Here is an 18,713-nt window from a genome sequence, read left to right as displayed (position 1 = left end):
GATTTTAACCCCTCTACCCCTCCTTCAGTATAAACAATATGTTTTATCTCTCTCTGTCTCTCTCTACCCCTCATGTGAGAAAGCCTCTTTCTGGCCACCCCTAGGCACACAGACGCACACACACACACACACACACACACACACACACACACACACACACACACACACACACACACACACACACACACACACACACACACACACACACACACACACACACACACACACACAAAGACACACACACACATAAAGACACTTTATTGTTTAGCCTCAACAATACTCTCTGGGTTAGCACCATGGTGTAGCCAGAGGACAGCTAGTTTCCGTCCTCCTCTGGGTACATTGACTTCAATACAAAAGGTAGGAGGCTCATGGTTCTCACCCCCTTCCATAGACTTACACAGTAGTTATGAGAAATTCCGTAGGACGTCCTCCAACCTATGAGAGCTCTTGCAGCATGAACTGACATGTTGTCCACCCAATCAAAGGATCAGAGAATGAATCTAGTACTGAAAGCATAAGCTACAGCTTGATAGTACTGTAACGCGTAAAATGTGGTGAGTAGTTGACTCGAAGAGAAAGAAAGACAATAGTTGAACAGTTTTGAACAAATTAATTTATTCAAAAATGAGGGAGAAGGCCTCCCGAGTGGCGCAGCGGTCACTGTCACCTTGATTACAAAAAAATACACTATACTGCATGACTGTAGCGGGTTTACTAACGTGTTAGTTTTTGTAGCTATGTTTACGATGACAACAATGTGGGCTGTGTATAGTGGTTAGCGGTTATAGTATGAAGGTTTGGCATGGAAATATTTCTTTGCTTGCTCACAGACAGCTGCTGTATTGTGCAATGAAGTCCACAAGCTAAGGGAAAAGGTGAGAGAAGAAGGGCACGTATATGCTAGAAGGAATTATACAATGAGCAAAGGGATCATGCTGTTTGTGGCTGTTATGTCATGCTGTTTGTAGCTGTTACGAAAGTGAACAGTGTTTGTGGGTGATCAGGGGTGTGTATTCACTCCGTCGATTCTATTGAAAAATGTTTCTTAAATGGAAAGAAACAGGCATAAACATACCTGAATTTGTCCAATAGAAACTCTTGGTTGCAACTGTTTGGACTAATGATTACACCCTAAATCAGCTAGATGCAGGAAGAGTGTGCAAGGCAGTATTGAGCTCTTGCAGCATGAACTGACATGTTCATGACATGTGAACTGACAATCAAAGGATCAGAAAATGAATCTAGTACTGAAAGCATAAGCGACAGCTCGATGGTACTGTAGTGCATAAAATGTGGTGAGTAGTTGACTCAAAGAGAAAGAAAGACAATAGTTGAACAGTTTTGAAGGAGAGGGCCTCCCGAGTGGTGCAGTGGTCTAAGGCACTGTATCGCAGTGCTAGAGATGTCACTACAGATCCTGTTTCGATCCCAGGCTGTGTTGCAGCCAACCGCGACCGGGAGACCCATGCGGCGGCGCACAATTGGCTCAACGTCATCCTTGTTAGGGGAGGGTTTGGCCGGCTGGGATGTCCTTGCCCCATCGGGTTCTAGCGACTCCTTGTGGCGGGCCCCGGTGCATGCACGCTGACTTCGGTGGCTAGCTGTACGGTGTTTCCTCGGACACATTGGTGCGGCTGGCTTCCGGGTTAAGTGAGCAGTGTGTCAAGAAGCAGTGAGGCTTGGCGGGGTCGTGTTTCGGAAGGACACATGGCTCTCGACCTTCGCCGATCCCGAGTCCGTTCGGGAGTTGGGCGATGGGACAAGACTGTAACTACTAATTGGATATCATGAAATTGGGTAGAAAAAGAGGTAAAAATCATTTAAATAAATAAAATAAATAAGCTATATTTCATTGTATTTTTTTACTCACTTTCGCTTACCTAGATAGCGAATGCAGCTAGCTAGTTTAGCCTACTCACCTGTCTGTCAACTTGATTACAAAACAATGATCTTGACCTGTGCACCTACGTTGTAAACGTTCAATCATGGGCTAGGTTGTAGCAACCTTATGATGGGTTTCGGGAAAATTAGAGTATCATGTAGCCTTAACCAATCACTGTTACATTGAGCTGGGTGAATGGAATATGAATGACAGTCATCCAATATGCTGTAATAGAAATAAGGCCATGCTCATAAAAAAATGATGTGTCCTCCCTGATCTTAAACAGCACCGACCTCCACTGATAGATACCCCCACCTACTCTGTCTTTTTCTCAGGATTTTAGATCTCGCTCCATCTCACACGTTTACTGTCTCCCTCACTATCTCTCACTCTTTCTAGCACCTGTTTTTCTCTCACGTTGCCTTTCTACTCCTTCACTCTTTCTTTCTCTCTCTTCTCTCTTTGACTCCTTCCTCTCTGTCCCTATTTGTTTATCTCACCCCCCCCCATCCTCTCTCGATAGCACCCGGCTGTTGGCTGGTGGCTGGGCTAGGGTTGACGGCTGGTTGTCTGGCGTCATGCGCAATCAGGTCGACGGCGGCATAGCGAGGCCGCTAGGAACTGAGCGAGGGCCGCCTAGTCGCGGGTCACCTTTCACAGCCAATTAGTGTTGGAGCAGCACCGTGCTCGCCTCTTGTCAGGCCCGCTTATTGTCGGAGATCAGTGGCGATCAGTCTCTCTCACCGGTCTCTCTCTCTCTCTTTCACTCTGCTCAGGCTCTCTCTCGCTTGTCTCTCTCCCTCTCATTGTTCTATCTTTTTTTTGAGGAGGGGGGTGCTTTTGCTGGTGGCTGGTGGGTGTTTCACTTTGTGTTTTCTCTCCTTTTTGTGTCTTTTATTTAAAATGGTATTGTATTAAGCTCTGGTACAGAACGACTTATAATCAGTGTGCATTTTTTTAAATAGCGGCTGTTTTGTTGAGGCAGTCAGAAGATGTTAATTACAATGGTGGAAAAAACTGTGGGAAATAGTTAACATTGTGTGAGGCCATTTTTTGCTTCTCTCACTGCTTTTACTACATTTTACATCTCCAACTCCGGCTTTTCACTCTTCGTTTTATATTCGACTCGTTCTCTCCGGTATGATCCTCCCCTTTTCAAGTCCTCCAACTCTCGCTTCCTGTGTGTTGTTTATTGTTTCTTTCTGTTTTCTTTTCTTTCCCTCATTCACACACCACACCCTCTGTCTGTCCTTCTCTGATGTGAAAGAATGGAGCCGTGTCCCAGTGGGTGCCAGTGTATGACCGACTGGCTGGTGTGTGTGTATGTGTGGTGTGTGTGTTTCAGCTGAAGGTGACTCAGTGTTGGCAGAGTGAGACCCTTGGTGAGTGGCACTGTCTTCTCACGAACTGAACCCTGGTACTCAAATGCCCTTTTCTGTTACACACTGACACTGACACACACACACACACACACACACACACACACACACACACACACACACACACACACACACACACACACACACACACACACACACACACACACACACACACAGGCACAAACACGTTATATGCTATCTGAGGTGTGTGTGTGTTTGCGTGTGTGAATTTGTTTGTGCTCATGTGCATCTTGTATTTGTGTGTTCGTGTGTGTGAATGTCTGGCAAAGCATTTGAATCATCCAAATTAAATACTCATGGATGGTTAGAAAATAGCAATGCACACAACTAAACTATCCCTAGCAGATAACATTAATATGTGAAGAACCCATAGACTAAATGTCAAGGAAAGGTTTCACTTTTCATTGATTCTAGTTTTTAATGTAAAGTGTTTTTAAGTGAGCATGAAAGGGCACCTAACAAATAGTATATATTACCATTATCCACAGACAGTGTATTTTTAAATACCAGTAGGTGTAAAGAGGCTCATCTGACGCCTGGCGACACCGGCATTGATTAATAATGTCTGGCTAGAAGACTCCTGCATCCATAAGACCAGTTTTAGTATTTGTTTTAATTACCACTGCCTAGTAATGCTTCCTATCCATAACTGTCTGGTGTGTGTGTGTGTGTGTGTGTGTGTGGGGGGGAGTGTTGGAGTCAGTAAAGTGAGGGAAAGGGAGAGAGAGTGTTGGTTTGTGTGTGTCTGTATGTGAGTTATTGGTGGTCAGTGTATATTTGTGAGGAAGTGTGTTAACATGAGTGGATACAAATGTGTGTGTGTATGGGCACGCGTTTTTACATAAGTGAGAGAGAGAGAGAGTGTGTGTGTGTGTGCTTGTGTGTTTGTCTACATGTTTGTGGTATACGTGATTGAGGCCTTGGCACCTGGCTCAGCTCTCATGCCAATCTCCCTCCATGCACCGCTGTGTGGCAGGCAGCATCTTTCATTTCAATATTTCAATATTTATGTCTCGATTTTACAAGCCCCCAGAGGTTCAAAGTTATTGTAAGGGTATGTGCAACTTGGCTGTTTGGCTCTCTGACCATTACTTTCCCTGCTTCTCATGCCAAGCTAGATACTACTGTACTATTGGAGCTAGGGACACAAGCATTTCGCTACACCTGCAATAACATCTGCTAAATATGTGTATGTGTCCAATAACACTCTGATTTGATTTTTGATTTTGAAGCCTGGTTTGATTTTTATATATATATTTTTTGTGTTATTTTATTTCTCAACCTCGGGTAGTATAAAGGTTGTTTAAAGACAGTTCTTCTTGAACATAGAATATCATACTTGGTTAGGAAGCTTGTAGTTTTAGACATGTAGTTTTAGATATCTGAAACTTTAACAAGGAAGGGATGCTAATTCCACTATGTAGTCTAAATAAAATGAGCTTCCTGCTTTTTCTATTTTAATCATTGGACGGTGACTCACAGTATTTGTTTTATTACTGTATGCAAAGGGTGTATTTTTTTGCATGCTTGCCATTTGACTTGTGGTGTGTGTGTGTGTGTGTGTGTGTGTGTGTGTGTGTGTGTGTGTGTGTGTGTGTGTGTGTGTGTGTGTGTGTGCGTGCGTGCGTGCGTGCGTGCGTGCGTGCGTGCGTGCGTGCGTGCGTGCGTGCGTGCGTGCGTGTATTTGTTGGTGTGTGTACCATAGGCACACATTGATACAGCACATGCATCATCCCTTGTGTAGGTCTACACTTTTTAGTGTGTGTGTGCGCTCTCATAAGTTGTCTGTGTGTACATGTTTGTGTTTGTGTTCACACAAACCTTTCATATGCACCCATTGCTCCCGTTTGGAAGATGAACTTAACGGAGGAAGCCAGGGAAAAGGGCAGCCTCATTTGCATAGCGGGGCTTCATTGGAATATGCTAAGGACGGCGAGGAGTGCATTTCCAGCCGCGGTGATGAATCGCTGCCGCATCACAAAGTTGCCTCAAAGTACTCTGTCGTCACCCTCATTTGCATACCAAGCCATCTTCCTTGATTTATTTACATATTTATTTACTTTCTTTAATGGGTGACGAATAGTTATTTTATATTCCAGATTTGTCTCCGAGGAGACTTTTGGCAAGCACTCTGCAATTTGAATGGGTCCGTTTCCTTTCTTTATACAGTAGACAAACAGAGGGATTGTGGTTTCAAAAGGTTCCGGATGCGTCTGTCTGTATTCGGGATGTCGTGGAGGATCTTCAATGTGGAGAATGGGGTGTTTGTGAGAGGTTGGTTAAATAATGGTCACGAATTAGACCTTACATTTTGAAGGAGGAGGTTTGATCATTACTGTACCCATCCTTCTCAGGGGGTGTCTCCGAAAAGTAGGTGCAACATAATATTTCCGACACGGACAGACAGACACTACCAATAGCCAGTCTTTCAAACATTCAAATGGAGAAATTGCACTCAACAAAATACAACATTGGGGCTTCAAAGGACATTTACAGAAGACGTTGACCTATATGGCTACACTGACGTCGAGCAACCAAAAGCCAGATGTAACTTCAACCTCTATCAGACTCCACTTCACATATTTTCATCCAAGTCCACTAAAAACAAAGCTGAATATACCACCACACCTATCACTGCTCAGAACAAGCAACACACAAAGAAAGCGCTTCTGATAAAAGTCTGGACTTTTATGTGAGCTATTATAATTTTTCTGAGTGACCACCGGTTAGATGCAAGCCAACATCTGACGACGTTTGGCTCTGTTTGTTTATGGAGGCCAATGGGTTGCCGTGCCGAGCCGGGACTCTGAGATCTCACTCGGGACCGGGCCAGTCAAATCTCGTCAGGCCCTGGATGACTAGATGAAACAGGCGTTGTTGGCCCATCCGCTCAGGTTTGCTTTCAAAAAAAGACCACCGCATGGGGCCTCGGAGATGAGGCCGCCCATGGATCCATGCATTTTTTGGGGGGGGGAATATATATATTTTTATTTAGGATGTTTACTGTTTCTACCATATCTTAGAGAGCAGAATTATTTTCACTCACACTAACATCCCTGGAGTGTTAGTATTAGAACTCTGGGATCCCGGGGTATCTGGCTTCTAAAACGATCAACTGTAGGTGGGGCTTTGATTTGCTTCATCTTAAGCAGTGGTTCCCAACTCTGGTCCTCGAGTACCCCCAACCGTACACATTTTTTTTTAAGCCCCAGACAAACACAATTTATTCAACTTGTCAAGGGGTTGATGATTAGTTGAAAACAACCGTTTATTTAGCTCTTCCGCTTTCCTTGTCTCGAGGGGATCTTATTCCTATCTACGTTGCCAATGAATGACCAGTCCCTTTCACAACACATTGAAGCAAACTTTTTTTGGTTGATGCTACGCTAACTTGAAACTTTATGCTATTCTTCACCATATGAGAGCCCTTTGGGTGAAGTTAAGTCAACATTTAGTACTGCAGTGCTTTAAATCTTAACTGCAGGCCTTTTCACAGAAAAAGGCAATCCCAGGAGCTAGCGAGCTAGGGCTTTAATTTTTATCCCCAGGCTCTGATTTATTTGATTTCAGAGGAAGTTTTGCTAAGCGGGCTAATGAGTAGCACAGCTCTGTTGAATGATTTAGTAGGGAAGAAGAAGCCCATACAGTGAGAGAAAGTCAAAAGACAAATTCTTGTCTTATCCCTTAATTGGCGAAGGAGGAAAAGAGTCAGGCTCCGAACGATTTAATATCACAATAAAGACATATTTATCGCTAATGAGACTTTAGAGTGTCACCGTTTGACGAAACCCCAAATCAATGCGTGTCGTTTTAGATAGGGCTTGTGTCGTCATATGTGCCATGTTCAGTATCACTCTCTTAATCGCAATTTACCAGTGCCTCTTCTTTAGTACCATTTAGTACCCCGAAGATGCAAAGGATGGTCTTTCTTAGATTTTTAGAACAAAAGATTTTCTTCCGGCATATTGGAATATTAAGTTCTATAGGACATTTTGGATATGCCTCTTGACAGGCAAACTCAAAGATAAAGATTAAAGTGGTTCCTTAAGGGCTTTCGAGGAACACTTGAAACAACAATAAAGTAGCCAATTACTCTTTGCAGTTTATTGAAGCTTTGGTTTCCTACTTCCTACAGAGAATACACTGTGTCTTAATGTATCTGCACTCTTACAAAGTAAGAAAGTGTGAAGATCCATCCTCGTTGACATTGCTATTCCCTCCCCGGATATTCCAAATACCACTTGTTTCAGTAGGATCCAATTGGGTCCATGGTGCTTTTAAAAAATGTAGTGTCAATGTATCAACCAAATGATTGTGGCCCTTTATACAGCAACACTTATCAAAAAGTGTTTTACTTCAACAGCAGCATAGTGGAGTGCTGAATACCCCTTTTTATCAGTGTAATCGAACTGGGCCAACTGTGCTTTTGAGAAATGTAAAGTGTCAATCAATTCATCAATATAATAATAATAATAATATATGCCATTTAGCTGACGCTTTTATCCAAAGCGACTTACAGTCATGTGTGCATACATTCTACGTATGGGTGGTCCCGGGAATCGAACCCACTACCCTGGCGTTACAAGCGCCATGCTCTACCAACTGAGCCACAGAAGCCACAGAAGGACCACACATGTATTTACCTAGTAGCCCTTTTTAAAGCAACATTTGTCAGAGAGTGCTTTACTTCAAGCGGTAGCATAGTGGCAAGGTAATAACTGCTTGGAAGCACATTCTCATGTTGTTATTATGGACAGCGTAAGTGTGAACTCTGACCCTAACAAGCCTCCTTCAGTTCACCAGCTGTGATGAGGAGGTGTGGCTTGAACAGCCAGCACAGTGTTTATTCAGCATGCGTAATAGCCCAGGGAACAAATCACAATCAAGAACCGCTGTCGCCCCTAGAGACCAGACTGATGGCTCCACCTCGGGGAGTGCAGCTAAATATGGAAATCTTAAAATATTCACATGGGCATCTTGCACGCACGCACTCACACACACTCACAACACACAACGCACACGCACAAATAATGACAAGACAATAGGCTTTCAGCATGAATCATCTGCAAATACTACAGTTTACAGTAGGAATCACTAATACAAACAAAACATATACCACATTTCTTTTATGATTTTTTTCAACTTCCTCTGTTCCCTGGTAAGTGTACATATGCAGCAGTACTGTGTGTAGAACTCTGTTTTTACCGACGGCCTACTTGAGTGTTCTGTTTGTTCAGGTCTGCTAAGCTGCGGCTGAAGTTGTCACTGTTAATACGAGTTTGTATTCAATCATCCTGTCAGCTTCTGAAAAGAGCCTGAGTGACAGATTTAAGAGGCTGCTGAACCAGGGGGTAAACAGGGGGAAAGCGGTTTCTCTTCTCCCTCCCCGCGTCAGATCTGAGACAGACGGGTGCTGAGGAAAGTTAGACGCGCCGTCTGGTCCGGTATCAGCGTTGACAGTGATCAACAAAGAAGTGTTGTCTTACCTTTTTTTGAACATGTTTTATTATTGTCTTCCCGCGGTCTCAGAGATCAACTGTCTAGGATTTCTTAGCGCTCATATCAAATCTTGAGCCTGTCTGGTTTTCATCGGAAAGCTGTTGGAGTAAGTGATATTTCCCTAAGAGCTTGGCGCGCAGGAGTGCTCGTAGTGATATTGACATGTTGTCAAGTCGGCGCCTCTCCCAAAAGGCTTCTTGGGTTTTTGACGGGCTTGAGGAGCGATCATGATTCTCCCTCCGTCGGGTAATTCCAGCTTGTCTCCTGAAATGATGGGTTGCCCCTATTTTTAGTCCACACTCAAATCTTCCTCTGTCAAATTGGAAGTTGTCTAAAAACACCTGCTCTGAAGGTCCGCTGAGACACAAAATTGCAAGTATGGACAACTCAGGATCGCTTGATTAGGCCCTGAGCCATATCACATAATCATAGTGACGTCATCGGTACATCACAGAGTAGAGGCAAGGCATGACCACTTTGGTTGAGTGAACCTCTCCTTAGTTTAAGATCTGATTTTTGAGGGCTGGACAAACAGTAATTTGGGGGACAGTTACAACAAAATTTGAATAACTCCGTGGCAATTATTTGCCAGGACAAACAAATTCAGGGGCAGCACTTTTGACTAGAAATGACAGTTACAGATTGTGGAAAGGCATGCTGCGAGGTGGAAGGGTCGAGATTGTCGCCCAGCTGTGAGACGTATTTCTCAGCTGAGAAGCTGATGTTTCCCTCTCTCGACCCTCCTCACCCACTCCTAGACCCTCACGGCTCCCCCACTCTTCTCACCCCATTCAGCCTACCCCCCTCCTCAGAGACGCACGAGGCTACGCTGTTTTAGATGAGGTGCTCATGGGTGCTGACCATAAAAAAAGCATCAAGGCAATGAGCCTTGGAGAGAGAGAGATGGTGAGGAAGAGAAGGGGGAGAGATGGAGGAGGTGCAGAGAGGAGGGTGGTGAATGGAAGAGGGGATATGGGGGTGAGAACGATTGGGAGAGATGGAATGTTAGAGGACAGGGGTTAGAGAAAGAAAGAGGTTTTGGAGAGACAGAAAGATGGATAAGAGGGAGAGAAAGAGAGTGGGTTCTCTGAGAGAGTGCTGGGGAGAGCGAGAAAGTCAGAGCACTGGAGATGGAGATGGAGAGAGAGGGAGAGGGAGAGGGACATGGAGACAAAGAGAGTGAGCACTCTGGGCTGCTGGGACAAATGGGAGTAGACCACTCCAGCTGTGGCCATAAAACAGCAGGTGGACGCCATCATTAGACCTGGCAGATGAGGCAGGAGACCCTGAGATCTACCCCTTCAAATGCCCCTCTCCCAGCAGCACCTCGCTCAGTCACTCTAGCGTGCAAATGTCTGCCCTCTCAGTCCTGGTTCTGCATGGCTGCAGTGCTGACACCAGGGGAGAGGTGAATCGTTGAACCCGAAACCCCACCCTGAAGCAATTTCGTAGGAAAGTTGGTTCTGCACATCACACCTTGACTTCCAAGTTAACCTCATTGAAATAAAATCTCTTTCACAAAAGAGAACTGTATCATATCACCTACTTTTACTTCACTGGTGGCCATTTTCCAAGACCCATCCCCTTACCCCAGGGCAGCATGTCATGCAAGTCAATGTTCAGATATTAAATCATGTAATAATACATGTACTGGTTGTAGGGGAATTAAGAATTCCTCTGCCCTTGTTTTAAAATCTTTGACAGTTGTTTGCATATGACCGAGGAATTCTTTCTATTGGTATTGGACTGTTTCTATGGCCATATCATTTATGGACTGGCACTATGTCTGTCAGAGCTAAAACGATGTTGCACGTCAATAAGTCAGAGAAGTTTATGTGAGATTTGAAACGCTCATTTGTGTCTATGATATTACCAACCCCTCAGTCCCCCTCAGGCTGTCTGACTAAAAGTCTTATTAGTTCAATTCACTTATAAAATAAAGGATCGAGGTAATGACCGACTGTAATATCCCTTCATAATAATAATCAAGACACAGTCATTAAAGAGCCACCAAATGATGCTGTTCCGCCTCCCTCAAGGCAGTGAAAAAAAATAATGGTACCACTGACAGTTATCCGTGGCCAACAAATGAAGAAGGGTGAGGAGAACGGGCAGGCTTGTTGAAATGAATGCGTGACGCTACCTCTCTGGGACCAAGGGCTTTACGCCTTCCCCCACCTTTCATTGGGCACTGCCGCCACTCCACGCCACGTCTGTACGCATTGTGAGCCCAAGCAAAGAGCATCTCACAAACCGCCACTTTGATTTGCAAGGCTCCCAATCAAAGAATGCAAATTAAAATCCCAGGTTTTGCCTACGCCATGTCTCTTTTTTCCTCACGTGCGTATGCAAATGGGGTCGCTTTGCCTCTCGGCTACTTCGTAATTACCTTTAGGAAGGACAGCTGTAATACATAATTAACAGAAATATTTACAAGATGCCATAGCTTCCCTCTCTTTTGGCTTCCAGAGCAAAGAGAGGGTTTGGAGATTGGTGGAAAACTTTCTGAAAGTCACTCAATTAGCCATGTCAGCTAACAATTTGTAGATGGTAGTTAGTCTGGCTAACTATCTAAACTTGTAGTAATCATGGACAAATACCTACCGGGCAACCATATATTTTGTTAGTCATTCTTACTCAGATATCATGTTAATGTGGCATAAGTCATTACAAAATGTGTAGAATTGCAGGAAAAAAGCTTTAAAACTGCAGAAATATCTCTCAACCCCATGGCAAAATGGGTAGAACACTTGCTCCCACAATCCCCCTTCCCCCAAAACGCGTGTAAATATTGGACTATAAATTGTACCTTCCGCTACTATACTTATGCTAAAATGTTTATTTTATTCTACTGAGCCATTTACTTTATGTTCGTATTTTTGTGTTTTATTATTTATTATTGTTTTGTTGTTGCGTTGTCGAGAAGTAACCTTCAAGTAAGCATTTCATTGGACGGTGTATGTATACCATGTGTATCCCGTACATACGACTAATAAACCTTGAAACTAGAATTGCAGGGAATTAGCTGTAAAACTGCAAAACAATTACCTTCGCCCCATGGCAAAAAGTGTAGAACTGCAGAAAATGAAATGTAAAACCAAAAAATATATTTTCATATTTTCACATAGGGGGGCCACTACATTTATTTTGCCATTAGGTGGTGGGCCCCCCAACAAAATATCACTTAGGGCCCCCCAAAAGCTAGAGTCAGCCCTGACTTCGACTGTGTACCAATATTGACCAATAGCTTCCTTTCTTCCTATGTTTTGTTTCTTTTACTAGCATTGTGTGATAAATTATTATTGCCACCATACTGCTTTCCCCCCAGTCTGTTTAGATCAGTGATCCCTTCAAGGAAACAAGGAGAGGAATGCATCCTCATTCACACAACATTACATGGTTTGAGGCTGACACAAGTGGGATTGAGAGGCTTTCTTTATCTCCTCAATATACCCTTAGTGGAATGGAACTCTTCACAGATGGCTGTTTGAATAACTGTCTGTTGTCTTACTCCTCTGTGGAGTGGAGGACTCTACAGCCACTTTCAAACACATTAAAAAAGCGTCCTTCCTTCCTTCCTTCCTTCCTTCCTTCCTTCCTTCCTTCCTTCCTTCCTTCCTTCCTTCCTTCCTTCCTTCCTTCCTTCCTTCCTTCCTTCCATGGAGTAACACCACTTCCTTCCTTCCTTCCATGGAGTAACACCATTTCCTTCCTTCCTTCCATGGAGTAACACCATTTCCTTCCTTCCTTCCATGGAGTAACACCATTTCCTTCCTTCCTTCCATGGAGTAACACCATTTCCTTCCTTCCTTCCATGGAGTAACACCATTTCCTTCCTTCCTTCCATGGAGTAACACCATTTCCTTCCTTCCTTCCATGGAGTAACACCATTTCCTTCCTTCCTTCCATGGAGTAACACCATTTCCTTCCTTCCTTCCATGGAGTAACACCATTTCCTTCCTTCCATGGCATAATACCATTTACAAAGTATACGAACAAGGCCTACATCTCACTCGAAACTAACCGGAAACCCTGAAGATATTTCATTGTAAACATTGGACAGTTCCCTAAAGCCTAACACGGAATACCTGTACTCAAGGCCATCCATTTCTGCCGACAATCAGTGTGAAAAATGAAATGAAAATCGTACATATTTTAGGTGATCGACCGTTGGCTCTAAGCAACCTTTCATTATTAATGCAGGGGGATACAAGAGTTAAGCACTTTCTCTCCCTTTTACAATCCTTGTGAGCCAGAGATCTCTCCCATGTTGGTTGAGCGCGGTTTCTGATTGGTCTTTGACTCTGACTTTTACTTTATCCCTATGTTAAAACCACAGTGGTGTATAGCGTCGTTGTGTATAGCTGTGCGTGTCACCCCAGTGGTCTCCTTCTAAAAACTGATGCTGATGCTTTTAAATACACCATCAAGGCAGGGGCTGTCCATGTCGGTTATGAGTTAACCAAATAAACTGTGACAATGCAATTAATAATGCATATTGTTTGCGAACGCCTCAGCTCAGTGATTTGACTGATGTATGCAAAGATGGTAATTTATTGAAAGTAAATTCATGTAATTGTGCCGGGGAACTTGATGAACCAAAAGAAGATGTCAGCATGGCTTCCATCACCATCAGACGAAAGGAATCATTAAAGAAAGAAAACAAATCCACTTCAAAGAGCGGCTACAGAACAAACATTTATTTTACGGACGCGTTTCGTTTTGAAAAAGTTAGGAACGGCTGTTATGGTAAATATGTCAGATTGGTTGTAGGTTGTTTTGTTTCTGTTCGTGTTTTTTATTTTTTATTTTTTTTATTTATTTTGTCCGTAGGGATGTAAACATTCACTCTGTGCTTTTATCAAAGTAGTCGATGGAAGTTTAATTTGAAGACTGGGGGGGAAACGGGAGTCTGAAATGTAGCTGTCATTGTCGAGAAAGACTGGAGTTAGACTTGTTTCCAGATCCCAGTGCCCCCTAGTGCATCGTGGTAAAAATAGATGTCTTGTTCATAATGAAGATGTTTACATAATGACATTACTTGAGGTCTATTCATGCCACCGATAGGCTTGAATTCAGGGAAACACAAGTGACAAAATAATCATCATCATCAATCATATGCCAAGAACGTTAAGAGGATGATAATATTTTCTGAAAAATCGCATGGGACCTTTAGCAATGAGTATCTGCCTGAACTGTTGACGGCGGTCACAGCCACAGATACTCATCGCTAATGGTAGGGTATTGGCAAAGATGCAAGAGGAAACGAGACATCCCCCTCACTGTTTTTCTGTTATCTTTTTCTGGTTCAATGAAAGTCAATAAACTAAAAGACGAGAACCAGCTGCTATTGCATTGGTGTCTATGGGAGACACACCTAGTTAAGTAGACCGGAACTGACCATTTCTTTCAACGGTAAACATCCTGAGTGAACTGTCTTCATTTATCTACCATCTTTGTAATTATGCCATCAACACCAAAAGAACAATCTTGCCAGAATTCCAATAGGCTTAGAAAGCTTGCTTTACTTGTCTTTGCATGACTACTTATCTAACAAGAACTGATAAAAACAACACACTGGGCACAGACGTCAATTCAACGTCTATTCCACATTAGTTCAACATAATTTCATTGAAATGATGTGGAAATAACATTGATTCAACCAATGTCTGCCCAGTGGGAATATGCCTCTCCAGTCCCTTCCCCAATCACTGTATTTAAAAGAAAGAACAGAAAGAGACGTTTTAGGCAAATGTCACACAAATGGGTCTGGATTCCTGGACACTAAGCCTATACCTAGACAAAAACAAACACTTTCGATGTAGATATTCTTAATATTCTTAATTATTTCATTTTTCCACTACACTTATGTTGCATGCACTGTAATGGATACGTTTTCTCACATCTCAATTGTGTTTCATTCTGAGTATTTAAATGTCTTTACCTACCACTCTCCCTTCTGTTTCTCCGTCAACCTCTCCATCTCCTCCTCTCCCTTCTGGTCAATATCCTATTTAACAGAGGTGGTTTTGTGAACAAAGCTTACGTGATGAGTAACCTTGCCCGAGACCTTAACATTTCCCCAAGCTTCCCAACCGAATGCCTAGGCTTAAGCTCAGCAGGCTAACACAGTCGTATGGCGTGCAGACGACCCGAGCTCAAACCCATCCGGTCACACTTCCAGTACTTGCAATGTGATGGATGCATTTTCTCACACCTCAGTCATCTTTAATTAAGTAAAGGTTTCTTAACTACCACTCTCTCTATTACCCTTGCCATCTGTCTATCTTTCCCATCTTGTCAAGAACGTTCATTGTTTGCATTTTGATGCAACACATTTCACACTTCTTAATAGACTTCAATTATTTGTCATCATCAGCGTCTAAACTGAACCAGTTGCCTTTCTAGCGGTTTCACACTCCTTTGATTGACAGCCGCGAGGATCGAAAAGGAAAAGAGTGCTTTGATTGATGTGCCGACACGTGCACACCACGGTCGGTATTCCCAGGCCGTTTGACCTAGAAGTCGGGAGAGAAGAAAAATACCCCCCACCACCACCACCTGCGCAGCTTGTCCATGTCAAGCAAGCTGTTAAGCACACCAACAAGAAACACTTAACATGGTTTGCCAGCCACCCCATTTCTCTCCTTCACCACTCCATCCCTCCCACCTTAACCCCCCCATGCCGCTGTCAGGAACCCTCACTTGCCTGTCAGTCTGCTACCATACCGCTAAAGCTGCTGCCATCGAAATGAAGTTGTGAACAACTTCTTCTCCTTCCTGGCAGCTTGCAAACGAGTCTGCTAAACACAGACAAATCTGAAAACAAACCACTTCAACAAGGCCCAACTGTTTCCTCATATCTCGCCAACACATCAAGATGGCCTCCTTTCTTTTCTTTTTTTTTGGAAGAGCCCGTCAGGCAGGAAATGACAATTGATGTTGAATATTAATAATGTGAGCCATATGTTCCCGGACAAAACACACCCGTGCATTATTAAACGTGATTCGATGTGTCATCCGTTAATTAGCGCTTGTTAAAAAAAATAATAAAAGAACAGGGATGTAGAACATGATTAAAGAATGGGAAGTTTGTTGTAAAAATTGGAGGGGGATAAGAGGACTGATTTGTCAGTTACTGTATGTATTTTAGTTTCCTTGTAAGTGTTGTCAACTACAGTAGCTAGCTATACCCCTGGTTGTCAAAACCCCTTTTGTTCAGACAGGTTTGTATATTTTAATTGTTTGCAAGATACACTTGTTAGTGTGTGTTTAGATGTATAGTGGAATGTGATGGGCCTTACAATTTCAATCAGGATTTTTTAAAATGCAGATAGAAATGATCCACAGATGATGCAATCCTATTGCACTCCACACTGCCCTTTCCCGCCTGGACAAAAGGAACACTTATGTGAGAATGCTATCCATTGACTACAGCTCAGCGTTCAACACCATAGTACCCTCAAAGCTCATCACCAAGCTAAGGTTCCTGGGACTAAATCCCTCCCTCTGCAACTGGATTCTGGACTTCCTGACGGGCCGCCCCACATCTGCCACACTGATCCTCAACAATGTAGCTCCATAGTGGTGCGTGCTCAGTCCCCTCCTGTACTCCCTGTTCACCCACGACTGCATGGCCAGGCACGACTCAAACACCATTATTAAGTTTGCAGACGACACAACAGTGCCTGATCACCGACAACGACGAGACAGCCTATAGGGAGGAGGTCAGAGACCTGGCCAGGTGGTGCCAGAATAACAACCTATCCCTCAATATGACCAAGACTAAGGAGATGATTGTGGACTACAGGAAAAGGAGGACCAAGCACGCCCACATTCTCATCGACAGGGCTGTAGTGGAGCAGGTTGAGAGCTTCAAATTCCTTGGTGTCCACATCAACAACAAACTAGAATGATCCAAACACAGTAAGACAGTCATGAAGAGGGCACGACAAAGCCTATTCCCCCTCAGGAAACTAAAAAGATTTGGCATGGGTCCTGAGATCCTCAAAAGGTTCTACAGCTGCAACATCGAGAGGATCCTGCCTGGTTGCATCACTGCCTGGTACGGCAATTGCTCGGTCTCTGACCGCAAGGCACTACAGAGGGTAGTGCGTACGGCCCAGTACATCACTGGGGCAAAGCTGCCTGCCATCCAGGACCTCTACACCAGGCGGTGTCAGAGGAAAGCCCTAAAAATTGTCAAAGACCCCAGCCACCCCAGTCATAGACTGTTCTCTCTACATCCGGAGTGCCAAGTCTAGGACCAAAAAGCTTCTCAAAAGTTTTTACCCCCTAGCCATAAGACTCCTGAACAGGTAATCAAATGGCTACCCGGACTATTTGCATCGTGTGCCTCCCCCAGCCTCTCTTTTTACGGTGCTGCTACTCTCTGTTTATCATATATGCATAGTCACTTTAACTATACATTCATGTACATACTACCTCAATTGGGCCGACCAACCAGTGCTCCCACACATTGGCTAACCGGGCTATCTGCATTGTGTCCCACCCTTCACCCGCCAACCCTTCTTTTAAACTACTGCTACTCTCTGTTCATCATATATGCATAGTCACTTTAACCATATCTACATGTACATACTACCTCAATCAGCCTGACTAACCGGTGTCTGTATGTAGCCTCGCTGCTTTTATAGCCTCGCTACTGTATATAGCCTGTCTTTTTACTGTTGTTCTATTTCTTTAGCTACCTACTGTTCACCTTAACACCTATTTTGCACTATTGGCTAGAGCCTGTAAGTAAGCATTTCACTGTAAGGTACCTGTTGTATTCGGCGCACGTGACAAATAAACTTTGATTTGATTTGAAATGAATGTTTTGATTGCATTTCTACGTGTAGAATAGTGCAACTGCATTTGTGATATATACATTGCCTCCGGAAAGTATTCATACCCCTTGACTTATTTGACATTTTGTTTGTGATACAGCCTGAATTCAAAATGGATTAAATTGATTTTTGGGTGAAATGTATTGAAAATGAAATTTACATTGACATTTTTCTCCCCAATTTCATAGTATCCAATTGGTAGTTGTTACAACCCAAGAAAGCCGCACTGCTTCTTGACACAATGCCCATCCAACCTGGAAGCCAGCCGCACCAATGTGTTGGAGGAAACATCGGCCCGGCCAATCCCTCCCTAACCCGGACGATGCTGGGCCAATTGTGCGCTGCCCCATGGGTCTCCCGGTTGCGGCCAGCTGTGACAGAGCCTGGACTCGAACCCAGAATCTCTGGTGGCACAGCTAGCGCTGCGATGCAGTGCCTTAGACCACTGCGCTACCTGGGAGGCCCCCGTTACTTATTTTCAAAGTGGCAGACAAAGTCGTCCTGAGTGCATGAGGGGTGAATGTTGTCAACCTTATTTTCAAAGTGGCAGACAAAGTTGTCCTGAGTGCATGAGGGGTGAATGTTGTCAACCTTCTTTTCAAAGTGGCAGACAAAGTTGTCCTGAGTGCATGAGGGGTGAATGTTGTCAACCTTCTTTTTAAAGTGGCAGACAAAGTTGTGCTTAGCGAATGAGGAGTGGATGTTGTCAACTTTCTTTTCAAAGTGGTTGACAAAGTCGTATGCAGAGAGGAGGGGAGGGGTTAAGGCGATAGGTGAGGGGGGGGGTAAAGGTGGAAAAGAGTTTCCTAGGGTTAGAGGCAGAAGCTTGAAATTTGGAGTGATAGAAGGTGGCTTTAGCAGCAGATACATAGGAAGAGAAGGTAGAGAGGAGGTTAGTGAAATAATGATTTCTGGAAATGTAGTTTTCCTACATTTTCACTCAGCTGCCCGCAGTCCTGTTCTGTAACCTCGCAATGAGTCACTCAGCCATGGGGGAGCAGGAGGGGAGGGTAGCGCCAGCCAGGAGGAAAGGGGACAGTGCGAGTCATAGGGTGGGTAAAGAGAGGAGAGTAGGGCCGA

At 43.8% G+C, this 18,713-nt stretch overlaps 1 long non-coding RNA gene across 1 annotated transcript in view; it reads left to right on the top strand.

The window, feature by feature from the left end:
- The window catches only part of LOC118399057 (uncharacterized), a 147,570-nt gene that overhangs the window by 64,239 nt on the left and 64,618 nt on the right, over nt 1-18,713 (top strand). The window lies entirely within an intron of this gene.

The sequence above is a fragment of the Oncorhynchus keta genome, chromosome 20, assembly GCF_023373465.1.
Source record: "Oncorhynchus keta strain PuntledgeMale-10-30-2019 chromosome 20, Oket_V2, whole genome shotgun sequence".
Classification (NCBI taxonomy): domain Eukaryota; kingdom Metazoa; phylum Chordata; class Actinopteri; order Salmoniformes; family Salmonidae; genus Oncorhynchus; species Oncorhynchus keta.
The sequence above is the reverse complement of the archived record's forward strand: the minus strand, read 5'-3'. Positions and strand labels throughout refer to the sequence as shown.